At 43.1% G+C, this 14150-nt stretch overlaps 1 long non-coding RNA gene across 1 annotated transcript in view; it reads right to left on the reverse strand.

Moving 5' to 3' along the window:
- Positions 1–11704, reverse strand: part of LOC126944915 (uncharacterized) — a 42594-nt gene extending 30890 nt beyond the window's left edge. Inside the window, exon 1 of the long non-coding RNA XR_007722224.1 lies at positions 11537–11704. This is a non-coding gene — a long non-coding RNA (uncharacterized LOC126944915). The remainder of the gene's footprint in view (positions 1–11536) is intronic.
- Positions 11705–14150: the final 2446 nt, after the last annotated feature.

The raw sequence follows: 14150 nt of genomic DNA on the forward strand, positions 1-14150 counted from the left end.
AGATCAATAAAATAGAATTGAGAATGGTCTATAGTCAAAACATGAAAATAAAACCACTACATCTATGGTAAATTGTTTTGACAAGGGTGCCAACCAAGATCATTCGATGGGAAAAAGTATTATAGAGTTTTCAACAAGTATGCTGAATGACTATATATCTGCATGCAAAGGAATTCACTTGGACCCTTGCTTCACACGTTATACAAAAATTACCTCAAAATAGACCAAAGACCTAAATGTAAAGGCTAAAACAATAATACTCTTAGAAGAAAACGTGAGGCTAAGTCTTCATGACTCTGAATTTGGCAATGGCTTTTCAGATATAATACCGAAAACACAAGTAACAAAAGAAAAAAATGGATAAATTGGAATGAATCAAAATGAGAAACTTTTCTGCATCAAATAACACTATCAAGACAGCAATAAAAATCTAAAAAATGAAAGATAATATTTGCAAATACTATATCTGCTAAATCTGGTATCCAATATGTATTATCTTATAACTCAGCAAGCAAAAGACAATTCAATCAAAATGTGGGAAAACGACTTGAATAGTCATTTTCTTAGGAGGATATGGAAAATCCCAAGAAGCATATGAAATAGTGTTCAATGGCATTAATCATAAACAAAATGCAAATCAAAACTACAATGAGTTAACACTAGGTTGGCTATAATAAAACAAATGGAAAATAACAAGTTTTGGTGAGAATGTGGAGAATGTGAAGCCCTCATGCACTGCTGGTGGAAATGTAAAATGGTGCAGCCACTTTGGAAAGCAGTTTGGCAGTTCCTCAATAAGTTAAACATAGAATTACCATCTGACCCAGCAATTCCAGTCCTAGGTATATACCCAAGAGAACTGGAAATAGGTGTTCAAACAAAAGCTTGTACACAAATGTTCATAGTAACAATATTCACAATAGACAAAAGGTAAAAATACCCAAGTGTTCATCAGTTGATGAATAAATAAGCAAAAGATGGGATATTCATATAATGGGATATTATTCAGCCGTAAAAGGTAATATAGTTCTGGTACAAGCTACAACATTGATGCACGTTTTAAACATTATGATGCTAAGTGAGAGAGCCAGGCACAAAAGCAATATACTGTATAATTCATTTATATGAAATATCCAGGATAGAAAGACAGATCCATAGGTTCAGAAAACACATTACTGGTTGCTACGGGACAAAAGGCAGAAAAGGATGAGAAGTTGTTATACAGAATTTTCTCTGGGGTTGGTGAAAATATTCTGGAACTAGATCATGGTGATGGTTGCAAAACATCATGCAAATTGTAAGTGCCACTGAATTGTACACTTTAAGATAGTTAAAATGGTGAATTTTATGTTACATTTATTTTACCACAATAAAAAGATAAGATACCACAAAAAATCTAGATGCTGATATTATAATAAAAGAAAATTGCACAATATGTACAATCTCCCTCATATCCATAAGTTCAAATAATTAACAAAATATTAACAAATAGAATACAGCAATATATAAAAAGGATAATACATTATGTCAACAAAATGAAATGTATCTCTGCATGCAAGATTGATTTAATATTTGAAAGGCAAGCAATGTAATTTACCACATTAACAAAATAGAGGGAAAACTATATGATCATCTTAATAGATTCATAAAAATCATTTGACAAATTTAATACCCACTCAAAAGCTAGCAGGAAACTAGAAATAGAAGAAAACTTTCCTCTACGTAATAAAAGGAAACTCATACAAACAAACAAACCTACCATAAGCATCATACTTATGACAAAATGTTTAATACTTCCTCCCAGAGACCAAGAACAAGGCAAGTATGTCTCTTCTCTGTATTTCTATTCCATATGTATTGGAGATTTTTCTCAGTGCAATGGAAGTAAGAAAAAGAATTTATTTAGCGGGCCGGGCGCGGTGGCTCAAGCCTGTAATCCCAGCACTTTGGGAGGCCGAGACGGGCGGATCACGAGGTCAGGAGATCGAGACCATCCTGGCGAACACGGTGAAACCCCGTCTCTACTAAAAAATACAAAAAACTAGCCGGGCGAGGCAGCGGGCGCCTGTAGTCCTAGCTACTCGGGAGGCTGAGGCAGGAGAATGGCGTAAATCCGGGGGGCGGAGCTTGCAGTGAGCTGAGATCCGGCCACTGCACTCTAGCCCGGGCGACAGAGCCAGACTCCGTCTCAAAAAAAAAAAAAAAAAAAAAAAAAAAAAAGAATTTATTTAGCAACATCTTTCGTCTTAAAAGATCTTGTGTGCGTGTGTGTGTGTGGTGTGTGTGTGTGTGTGTGTGTGTCTGTTAGCCATATCACCATGAATGCGCCCTATCTCATCTGATCTTATGAACTTAAGCAGGGTCAGGCCTGATTAGTGCTTGGAAGGGAGACTTCAAGGGAATACCGGATGCTGTAGGCTTAAAAAAAATTTTTTTTTAAAGAAGAGGAAAACTAATTGAAAGTCATATATATCAAAAATAAATAGTTACATTTATTTCTAGATTACATTATTATTATGGACTAAATGTTTGTGTCTCCTCCTCAGGAGGAGGAGGCTATGTTGAAGCTTTAACATAGTATTAGGTGGGACTTTTGTGAGGTAATTAGATCTATGTGAGGTCAGGACGGTGAAGCCCTCATGATGGGATCAGTGCCCTGATAAGTAGTGCCACGACTTCTTAGAAGAAGAAACATCAGAGTGTCCTCTCTCCACCATGTGGAGATACTAAGAGAAGGTAGCCATTTGCAAGCCAGAAAGAGAGCCCTCACCAAGAACCAAATCTGGTGATACAGTTACCAGCCTCCAGAACTGAGAAATAAATGTCTAGTGGTTTTGTTTTTTTGTTTGTTTGTTTTGTTTTGTTTTTTGTTTTGAGACGGGGTTTTGCTCTGTTGTCCAGGCTGGAGTGCAGTGGCACAATCTTGGCTCACTGAAACTTCTGCCTGCCAGGTTCAAGCAATTCTCCCACTCAGCTTCCCAAGTAGCTGGAAGTACAGGGGTGCACTACCACGCCAGGCTAATTTTTGCATTTTTAGTAGAGACAGGGTTTCAACATGTTGACCAGGCTGGTCTTGAACTCCTGACATCAGGTGATCCACCCACCTTGGCCTCCCAAAGTGCTGGCATTGCAGGCATGAGCCATGGCGCCCAGCCAATGTTTGTTGTTTGAGCCACCCAGTTTATGGTATTTTGTTTTTAACAGCCTGAGCTGCCTTAGATAATGATTGTTTACATAGAAAAATCCTAAGCAATCTACCAAAAATACTATTCAAACTAAGAGGTGGATTGAGTAAGGTTACAGGAAACAAGGTTAATATACAAAACCAATTATATTTGTATATAATAGTAAATAAAATACTACAATTGTAAAATAAATTGAAAAATTATACCATTGCCATAATATATAAAACATAATATAATTAGGAATAAATGTAACAACATATGAACAAAACTCCACAACAAAAACTAAAAACCTTTGCTGTGGGGAATGAAATCAGGCCTAAATAAACAGATATACCATGTTCATAGATTGAAAGTTCAATGTTGTTAAGATGTCCATTGTCCCAAAATTAATATAAATATTCAAGACAATCTCAATCAAAATCCCAGAAAGTTTATTTTTGTATAAATGCACAAGTTGATTCCTAAATTTACATCAATATTCAAAGGAGCTTGAGTAGCCAAAACAATTTTGAGAGAGAAAAAAGGACAAAATTGAAGCATTCATATGATTTGATTTCAAGATTTCCTATAAAACCATAATAACCAAAATAGTATAGTAATGAAAACTATGACAAATCAATCAATAGAATAGAATAGAGAGCCCAGAAGAAGATTCAAACATATACAACCATTTGATTCTCAAGGAAGTCATCAAGGCAACTTAAAGAAAGAAGTTTTCGCAACAAATAGTGCTGAAACAACTGTATAAATGGATGGTAGAGAAGGAATTTTAACCCCTACCTCACACTACACACAAATTGAGCTAGATCATAGACTTAAATGTAAAAGCTAAAACTATGAAAATGTAGAAAAAAAGCATAGAAGACTATCTTCACTACCTGGGGAGTAGGCAAAAATTCATTAGACAAGATATAAACAACAATAACAATAGAGAAAAAATAATAACTTAGACTCCATCAACTTTTTAAAATGGTCATCAAAAGGCTTTGTTAATGATATTAATAGGCAAGCCATGGTCTGGGAGAAAATATTTGCAAAACAAATCCTTGATGAAGGGCTAAAAATCATGATAGATAAGGAATTTCTACAACTCAATAATAACAGATATAAATAATTCAATAAACAACAAGCACAAATTTGAAAAGGCACTTAATGAAGGAACATATGTAAATGGCATAGGATACACATACAAAAAAACTGCTCAATGTTATTGATCTTCAAGGAAATACAAATTATAACCACATGAGATACATCTACACACCCACCATAATAACTAAAATTAAAAACACTGACAACGCTAAATATTGGCAGAAATCTGGAGCAGCCAGAAGTCCCACACATTGATAGTGGGGTTATAAATTAGTACAACCACTCTAGGTAGGTGTCTGAAGTAAACATATACTTTGCCAATGACCAAGCAATTCTACTCCAAGGTAGTATTTACCCAAGGGAGATGAAAAGATACATGCCCCCAAAATACATGTACAAGAATGCTCATAGAAGTTTTAGTTATAATAGCCCCAAACTGGAAACCACCCCAATGTCCATTAATAAGTGAATTACAAATGGGATGCTCAGCAAGCAAAACTAATGAACTACTGATACATGCTAAATATGGATAGATTCAATAACATAATGTTGGGCAAACTAAGCCAGTCATAAAAGATTACACATGTATGATTGCATTTACAGTCATGCACTATATAATGATGTCTCAGTCAATGATACTGGTTTCATAAGATTATTTCATATTTTCACTGTACCTTTCCTATATTTATCTATGTTTGGATGCACAAATATCACTGTGTTACAATTGCCTATGGCGTTCAGTACAGTAACATGCACTACATGTTTGTAACCTAGAAACAATAGGCTATACCAGATAGCCTAGGTGTGTATGTAGCAGGCTATACCATCCAGGTTTGTGTAAGTACACTTTGTGATGTTCACACAATAACAAAATCACTTATCAATGTATTGCTCAGAGCAATTCTCCATTGTTAAATGATGGATGACTGTGCATGAAGTTCAAAAACAGGCAAAATAAATCTATGTTGATAAAAATGAGAACATTCATAGCCTATGGTGGGAGTAGAAGGCCTGAACTGGAAAAGGGCATTAGGGAACCCCCTACAGTGATGGAAATGTTATCAGTCACACACTTGTCAAAGCCCAAATTGTAGACTTCAGACGTGTGCACTCCAGTGTTTGACATTTTATCTCAGTATCTTAAAAGTATTTGTACACACACACACACACACATAATCACAAGTATAAGTTGCCTATACTTGCTGCTCTCTCTGTGGCTCTACTTGGCCCTACCCAGTTTCCAGACACATAGCATTTCCAAAGCGTTTCCATACATTTCACTGAGACTTCTAGGAAATAGGGAAAGGATTGTGAACTCCATTTCACAAATGAAGAAGATTAGTCACAAATTGTGACTAAATCAACATGTTACAGGGCAGATATCTCTTAGTTGATAAGAAGTAGTGTTACTTCCTGTAAAATGCTACTTATGTAGTATCACTATTACTACTACTACTAATAATAATAATAGCTAAATTATTTTGAGTAACTAAAATGTATTAGGTCTTGCATTATTTTATTCCATTCAGTGTCTATGCTAGAGCTCGTTCATACCAGTTTGCAAGGGTCAATAGTTCAATTTTCCAAAAACAAAAAAAAGTCAGTGGGTTGTTAAATACATCTACCATTAAAAATTAAATCATATCAATTTACAATCAAATAAATTATATTCAAAACAAAAGTTAGTAATTCTTAAAACTCACCACTTTCTAATTATTATCCTATGATCCGTGGTCTTGGGGTTATTTATATCTATTGTATCTTTATAGTGAAAATAGTATGTGCTTGTGTGCTCCTGTGCATCTCTTCCCCACTTCAGGGTTAGTGACATCGTGTTGTTTTAAACTGGCCATAGTAGAAGTCTTTACACCGTGGAAATCAGCAAACACCACAAAGCAGGGCTTGATTTATTGATTTATTGATGATCTGGACTTTAAGAAACTGATGAGAGCTGGGAGCAGTGGTCCACAACTATAATCCCACCACTTTGGGAGACTGAAGCAGGAGACCAGCCTGGGCAACATAACAAGACTCCAGCTCTTAAAAAATTTTTAAAAATTAGCCATATGGGGTGACACGTGTGTAGTTCTAGCTACTTGGAAGCCGAGGCAGGAGGATCGCTTGATCTCAGGAGTTCAAGGTGGCAGTGAGCTATGATCACACCACTGTACCCCAGCTTGGGGAACAGAGTAAGTCTGCGTCTCTGGGCAAAAAAAAAAAAAAAAAAAAAAAAAAAAAAGAAAATGATGTTAATCATCAATTCAACAAGAAGTCTCTTATGCCAATGACAAAAAATGAAATTTTTAATAGATATTTTAGTTGTTTCACTTATATCTTCCTCATTAAAAAAAAAACAAAATTACCAACAAATATTTATGTCAGAACTATACTCATTTGTCAATTGCAACTGTAGGTTGTCTATGAATAGGAGAGTTTGACAAAAATCAACAAAAGCATTCTTGGAGAATCAATTGGCCATATGGAATTTATCATAAAAAGAACTATATGCTTTATTATTTGTAAATTCGGTATTACATTCATTTATATCGGTAAGTTTTATAATTAACTTACATATATACATGCAACTTTTTTATCAAGCTGCTTGTTATACATTTACCAGCACATTATTGATGTAGCCACAACACAAACATATAATAACATATATCATTACAAATGTTCTGTGGAAAGGAAATGAAGAATCAGAAAAATTAATTAACTTGCTCAAGCTCAGAGCTGACTGTCTCCAAAGTCCAGACTTTTATTCACCACACAGTAAAAGTAGCTCCCCCAATACAACAACTCTCAGAGCCATGGCATTCCATTGCTAGAAGGGATCTCAGAATTCATCTTAGCCAGTGTCTCTCCCACTCCCATTTTATAGCCAGGAAAACTGAGTCTCTGAGAAGGGAGAGAGTCTCGCCCAAAGTCAATACCTGGTTGCTGGCAGAGCCAGGACACGTTCTTATCAGGAGCTTCGCCTCTGCCCTAATAGACACCCAGAGAGGATTTCAGTGGCCTCTTTCCCTCCCAGTCCATTAGCCCCAAGCACCCAGCAGGTCTGGCACAGAGGGGCACCCAAGAAATATTTACCCAACGAAGCCAGAGTGAATCTTACTGCACATACTCAGGTTAGAAAGGAAGATCAAAATATTTTCTCTGAATCAAATAAAATTTCTCTTCCAAGCCTCCATCCAGCAGGCCTGGCCAGAAAATCAGTCTGAACTATTCTTGGTTCACCTGAGAGACCAGGAGGATTCCTTGGGGCACAGCAAATGGGAAGGAGGGCACTGTAGTTGCCCCCTTGTCATGGTGGCCCAGTCCCTTCACCAAGATCCATTCTGGGTGTAGCAGTTTCAGTGAGCCACCATTCCCAGGCCATTGGGTTTCCCAGTCACCCTTCCGAGGCCAGGTAAGTGGATGTTCCCGAACACAAGGCCAGATGCTCACACACATGTTCACACACATCTGAACACTGACGTAGGCACATAGAGACACACACTGAGAACCTACTCACACCAACACAGACACACCACACCTCGACACACCACACAGACACCACACCAGTCATCCCAAAACACACACCTTATAAGACACACTGATGTGCCAGGCCTCATGCACAAACGTACTAACGTCTACACCGCACACTCACACACAATGACACGAGCACAGATATTTGCTGAGATTCCCACTGAAACAGATATGCACACTGGCAAAAACATACACACACACGCACTCAGGCCCTCATCAGAGACACACACTGTGACCCCCAGCCAGGAGAGTGACACACACACCGCATTCACAAGGACACACACACACTCCCACACAAGCAGACAGACCTGCCCAGACAGAAGCATGCCTGCATCGCGACAGCACAGACACACATCCAAGGTTAGGTTCACATTCTGACATACATAGCCTCACGAACAAATGCAGATGGTTTGCACACCCGGACACCAGCACACGCTGCACACAGGCTGAGAAACCGCATGGGTTCTCGCACACACGTGCACACATGCCCCACGCCTGCACCCACGGAGCCCGCAGGCGGCCCCGGGCCTGTGCTGTTCCCTGGTCCATGCTGCCACACAGTGGAGAGGCGGCATCCTCCCCGGCACCCTCTCCCACCCTCTCCCACCCCTGCTCGGGCAGTCATGTGAATGAAAAGACAAAAATATAGATGGAGTGGGGGAGGTGGGTAGTGAGGAAGGGAAGGGGCAGAAGATGAAATAATAATACTGCTGGGTTTGTTCATTTCGGTGATAATTAGCGGCGCATTCACGCCGCCTCACCGGCCGCTCCCGGCTGGTCCCGCGTGATGGATGCCTGGTGGTGCTGAATGCAAATTAGCATAATTTCATTACCGAGGGACCCGTGAAAAGGTTCAATTATAGAGCAATCTCATTAATACCAGGGCTTGTTAAACTAATAGAAAGAGACAGGCCCCGCAGCTCTGAGAGGTAGACATGTGCTCAGAATGCAATTAATGCTGAAACCCCAATACCTGGGCCACACCTCACACCCTAGGACCTGCCCCAGTGCCCTGCACACTTGGGCTCCCGAAGGAACAAGGTTTCTGGTCTCGGCAGCCTAGATCATGTCAGAAAAGCAGAGCATCCAGCTGGGTCAGCCTTGTCAATAATCCAGTTCACTGTTATGGATGGGGAAACTGAGGCCCACAGTGGCGAAGTGGCTTATCCAGGATGTGTGGTATAATAGAGGGAGCAGGGCAGTAAGGAGGACATTCTGGTGGGGGGAAAGTGATATTCATCCCTGCTTTAGTGCCTGGTTCCATGACACATCACCCGTCAGGAGCTGCTCAACTGTGACTCAGTTTCTCCATTATGACGGAATCCCCACTCAGCATTCCTTCATCTCCCCCTAAAGTTTCTCAAGGCAAATGCACCCGCCTCAGCCCTTTCAGACCAGCCTGACTCAGCCACTGTCACCCCAGCTTCTTGAGATGGGGGCTCTGTCAGAGCCGGGTGAGCTGAAGCCATGGCTCATTCCGGGAAACAGCTTCAGCACCATCCTCTCCATCCCCGCTTCCACCCGACCCCCTTCCCACAGCCAACACCCCAGTCTAGAAACTAGAAAATCTGGAAGAAACAGCTCTCATTGAGGGAGGAACTTCCTTTCCTCTCTGAACTCTTGCAAATGGGAGGAAGACTGGCGCCTTCCACCTTTGGCCTAAGAAGATTTCTTAGGGATGTTAAAATCACCCCCTTATTTGACTTCCGCAAAAAATGGGTTGTATCTTAAACACACACCCCAAAGAACCCTTGACAGTGACCTCATGCCCCAGCTCTCTTTCCCGTCCTGGAATTGTACACACACTGAGCTGGGTCATATGAATTTGCTGTATTTTTTATCACCTCTGTAATATTTGATTTTTTGTGCAATTTTAAGTAAAACACCACAAGTCCCAAAATACCCCCAAGCTGGAGAATGACTCACACTGTATATTACTGAACATATAAAAATATGCAGTGACTCAGAAGGGCCCAGCAGAAGCAACAAACCCCACAAAAGACCTCATTGTTCATATTTTAAAGGTAAAGGGGAGGGAGCTGAGTGATTGCAAACTCAGAGGACGGATTCAGACTTTGACTGCTGACACTTGTCAAACTGCCTGTCAGTCTTTGAGGTGTTTTGGTTCTCTCTTTTTCCAATGACATAATGAAGCCAGATAATTTCATAAGAAGAGCAAGCCCACTGGAGACCCTCATTTCTATTTCAAAGTGATGATGCAGAAGGAGTGGGGAGGTAACATTAGAAACCCTTGGGCCATAAGACCCCAAGAAGCAGAATGTCCCCAGGAAAGCCGCAGGATTTCTGACCAGGCTGATACTCCCTCTCCTTGCAGGGGCCTGTGGCAGAGCCCGGGATGGGGGACAGAACACGAGAGGAACGACTCAGTGGAGTGATGGAACGTGAGCTCAGAGACCCAAGGCCCAAGGTCCTATGACGCTAGGACTGGCTGGTCACTGCAGGCATGTGATTGGCCACCAGGAGAGAGGGCTTGCAGAGCTGCAGGGAGGGCAAGGGCCTGGAGAGCCTCATCTTACCAAGAAGAGCTTTGAAAGCTTCACGAGATGCTTCTAGCATTGCATGACCCAGAAACCAAGGGGCAGGTCTAGTCCTCCAAGTTAGAAAAGTAACCACTAGAAGCACTGAAAATTAATAATGGGATAATGTGGCGGAGTGGAGGGGGTATGAGTGGGAGAGAAATTCTCATCCATCATCTTGGAAAGTCAATAGATTATGTCCAAAACTGATGAATCAGGAAATAGTGGCAGACATGCATTATTTAGAGATACGGGGCACTGGTGTGGACACAAGGCTGGGAGTTAATGTAGAGGCCTCTGGGGAGTAGACATGGGTGGGGATGGGTGAGGAAGGGGTCTGGCCTTTGTTTAATATTTTATTAAAGAGCTTTTGTTTATGCTCCTGACTGTGCCTCCAAATCACCCATTCCCATCACCCTGAATGGTTTTACTGACTACCTGAGAACTCAGATAGGAGGGCGTGCCTGTGTGTGTGCCTATGTGTGGATGTATACACATTTGCACCTCTGCCATGCATCCCAAAAATCACCACTGGGGGACAGTGACCCAGCCTCTATTCCATCTGGGCTTCAGGTTTTCTAATCTGCCTAATGAGAAGTTTGAGTGAGGGCCCTTTCCCTCTTGACAGCCTGAGGTTCCGTGTTAACAGAGTTTAAAGTCAAAAGTCCAGATTCTAATCCCGCTTCTGCCACTTCCTAGCTGTGTGTCCTTTAACAAGTCACTCGACCTCTCTGTGTCTACTTTCTTCTCTCTAAAATGAGCAGGCTGATGGGAGCTGGGCACATCTGTGAGGTTGCTGCAGCCACATCCTTGGTTTTCAGCCTCCCTGGACTCGCATGACACACCTCTACCTCCCCATTCCATCACCTCCGTCCTTCCACTCTGTCTTCCTTTCCCTCATCTCCTCTCCTACTCTTGGTGACCATTGGCAAGAAGTAGTCTAAAAGCGCAAACCACAGTGAAGGATCAGGAGATGAAAAAGAACAAGATTAGGAAGGGACATGGGCAGATGGATGGTAGAAGAAGGGGCACCAAATGTGGCTCTGGGTTAGTCAGAACTCTTTGGGCTGAGAGTAACAAAACCCAATTCAAACTCGCTCCAGCAAAAAAAAAAAAAAAAAAAAAAAAAAAATACAGAGAGAGCGAGCGAGCAAGAGAGAATTAATTGGGCTTATGTAACTGGGAGCCAAACACCACCTTCAGGTATGGCTGAAGGTTCAAGCAGTGTCCTCAACAACCCACCTCTCTCTCCACGTCTCAGCTCTCCTCTGCATCAGCTCTCACACCAGCAGCTGGTTCCTAATCACAGGAAGGATGGTTCTTCAGCTGCTGATTTCAGAAGACCCTCTCCCTCCCCGCATCCCTAGCAATCTCCCCAGAAGGAACTCAAATTGGCCCTCCTCGAATCACATGTTCAGTTCCGGACCAATCCCTGTTTCCAGGCAGGAGAGGTCTCCTGAATGGCCCACAAAAGTCACATGATCTGCCCCGGGGAAGGGAGGCAGGACCCTTGGTTGGCAGCCCCCATGGAGGTGGGAAGGAGATTCCCCAAAAGAGGCGAAGGGAATAAGGAACAAATACCTGAAAGTCACGTCCAATGCCAAGATTTTCAATTTGGAAATGAGGTCTGGAGAAGGAGGGCAAAGCCTGCATAGGCTGAACCGACAGTGAGACAAGCAGCAGAGACCTTTGGCAGCCCCTGGGGATGTGGGTTGGAGTTTGAGGATGAGGCAGAGCCAGTCTGGAGGCCATGCAGGAAGAAAACACAGTGCAAAAGGAGCAGAGACCCCAAGTGCACCTCATAGTTCAGAGATCGGAGTCATGCCCCAGCCAGCTCCCGGGTTCCGGCTCCTGGCTCAGATGTCCCAGAGGAAGGCCAGTGGAGCTCTGTTGACCAGGTCAGTATGGAAAGCCCTGGTTCTCAGGTCCCCAGCACCTGTCGCCCATCTTGACGAGGTAGATGAGGAAGGGTCAGGCTCCCACCAGGCCTGCCCCGATGCTCCAATTAGATACCACCCACCTCCACCCATCCTCTACTGGCCAAAGCGGCAGCTCTTCCTGCCCTTGGCCTGGTGTGGGAGGAGGACCTGATGAACCTGTTCACTGAGCGCTCATTGTCTGCTAGGCACTTCAGTTGCATGATCTCATTCGATCCTTATTCCAACTGTTTAATTCCCATTTTGCAGATAAGGAAATGGAGGCTCAGAGATGTTAAGAGAGGCTAAATAACCTGCCTGGGATCTCACAGGAAGTGCTGAATGCATCAAACTGAAGAGCCTATGCTCTAAACTACTAGGCTTTATAGTATATTTTTAAAAATATGTTTACATTTACCTGCCTAGAAATATTTTTGTACTTCTTACCAGGGGCCAGGAACTCTCCAAAGCACTTTATATGCATCAAGCCTTTTCATCCTCACATAATTCCATGAGGTCGATACTATTGTAACCCCCATTTTACAGATAAGGAAACTGAGGCACAGAGAAATCAAGTGACTGGCACAAGGTCATACAGCTAGTGAGTGGCAGAGCTCTGGCACCTAGGCATGTGGATGCAGAGCCTGAACCTTTACTAGTGCTCGACCATGCTCCTCAGGGGTGGGGGTGCCTCTGATGCCCCTCTGAGTTCAGAGCTATCCCGGCAAGTACTATGAGCTGTGTTGAATGGCTTTCGGTCTAGCACAGAAGGTTCTACAGGGAATTCAGCACACTGACTGCCCCAAAGCCCTGAAGTCAGCTTTCCTGAAGAGGCCTGGGACCAAGATTCTCTGGGCCTCCATCTCTTCATCTTTAAAGGGGGCTCAGACTTGGGACAGAGACACATTACTGCACGTGGGAGGAGGGGATGAGAACTGCAGAGGAAAACAGACACACAGAGGCAGAGAGAGGCATGCAAAGAGGAGAGACAGCCCTGCAGAACCTGGGGGACGCAGGCAGCCCTGCCACCACCGCCAGAGCACGATGAGGCGAGTCTGCCAGCTGGGCAGGAGAGGGAGGCAGCCCGAGGTTTCGGCAGCCCAGCTCACTGTGCATTCCCCCGGAACCCCCCCCACCCTGCCCAGCTGGCCTTCAGCACATTGTGTGGAGACTTTAGGGGATGCACAAAACTTTCTTCCCTCCAGGACGGAAGAGAATGGGGAGCGGGCATTGCTTGGAGATAAAGATAGGGCCTCATACCAAACATGACCCCAACTTCAGTTGCTGTCCCTGACCCCAAGACTGCCCTTCCAGAACAGAAAAGCCCTTCTTGTCATCAGCGCTGCTCTGACACCTGCTCTGGCTCCCGGGCCCCCAGCAGAACATCTGCACATCCCAGCCGACATTCCCGGCCTCCACTGCTTCTCCTTAATACCCCACCACTTCCTCTATACTCAGCCAATGTGCCCACTCCCCCCGATGCATACTTTGATTCAGTCCAGGCCCTACACACAGAACACCCTTCCCACCACCACTGCCCCAAGTCTGATCTGTCCTTCAAAGCCTGGCTCCAGTGTGGAGCTGCCTAGGCTTGCCCACCACTCTTACCCCAGACTCCTCCCTGCATGCTTCCTCTCCCTCACGTTCCCCAGCCTCGCTTCCCCCAGCTCTACTTCTTCAGGAATCTGTTCCCCGACACCCAGCCATCAACCAAGCCTGCTAGGGCTCCCCTTTTGTGCTTCAGTTCCCACATCTGCATAGGTGAACAAGGCGAGTATTTACATTGCAAGGTGGCAGTGAGGGTTACAATTAGAGAACACAGGTAAAATGTTTAGAACAGAGCCTGGGACTTGGTAAGAACTCAGTGAATGTTGTGTTGTTGTCATTAGTGCTAT

The sequence above is a fragment of the Macaca thibetana genome, chromosome 20 (assembly GCF_024542745.1).
Source record: "Macaca thibetana thibetana isolate TM-01 chromosome 20, ASM2454274v1, whole genome shotgun sequence".
Classification (NCBI taxonomy): Eukaryota; Metazoa; Chordata; class Mammalia; order Primates; family Cercopithecidae; genus Macaca; species Macaca thibetana.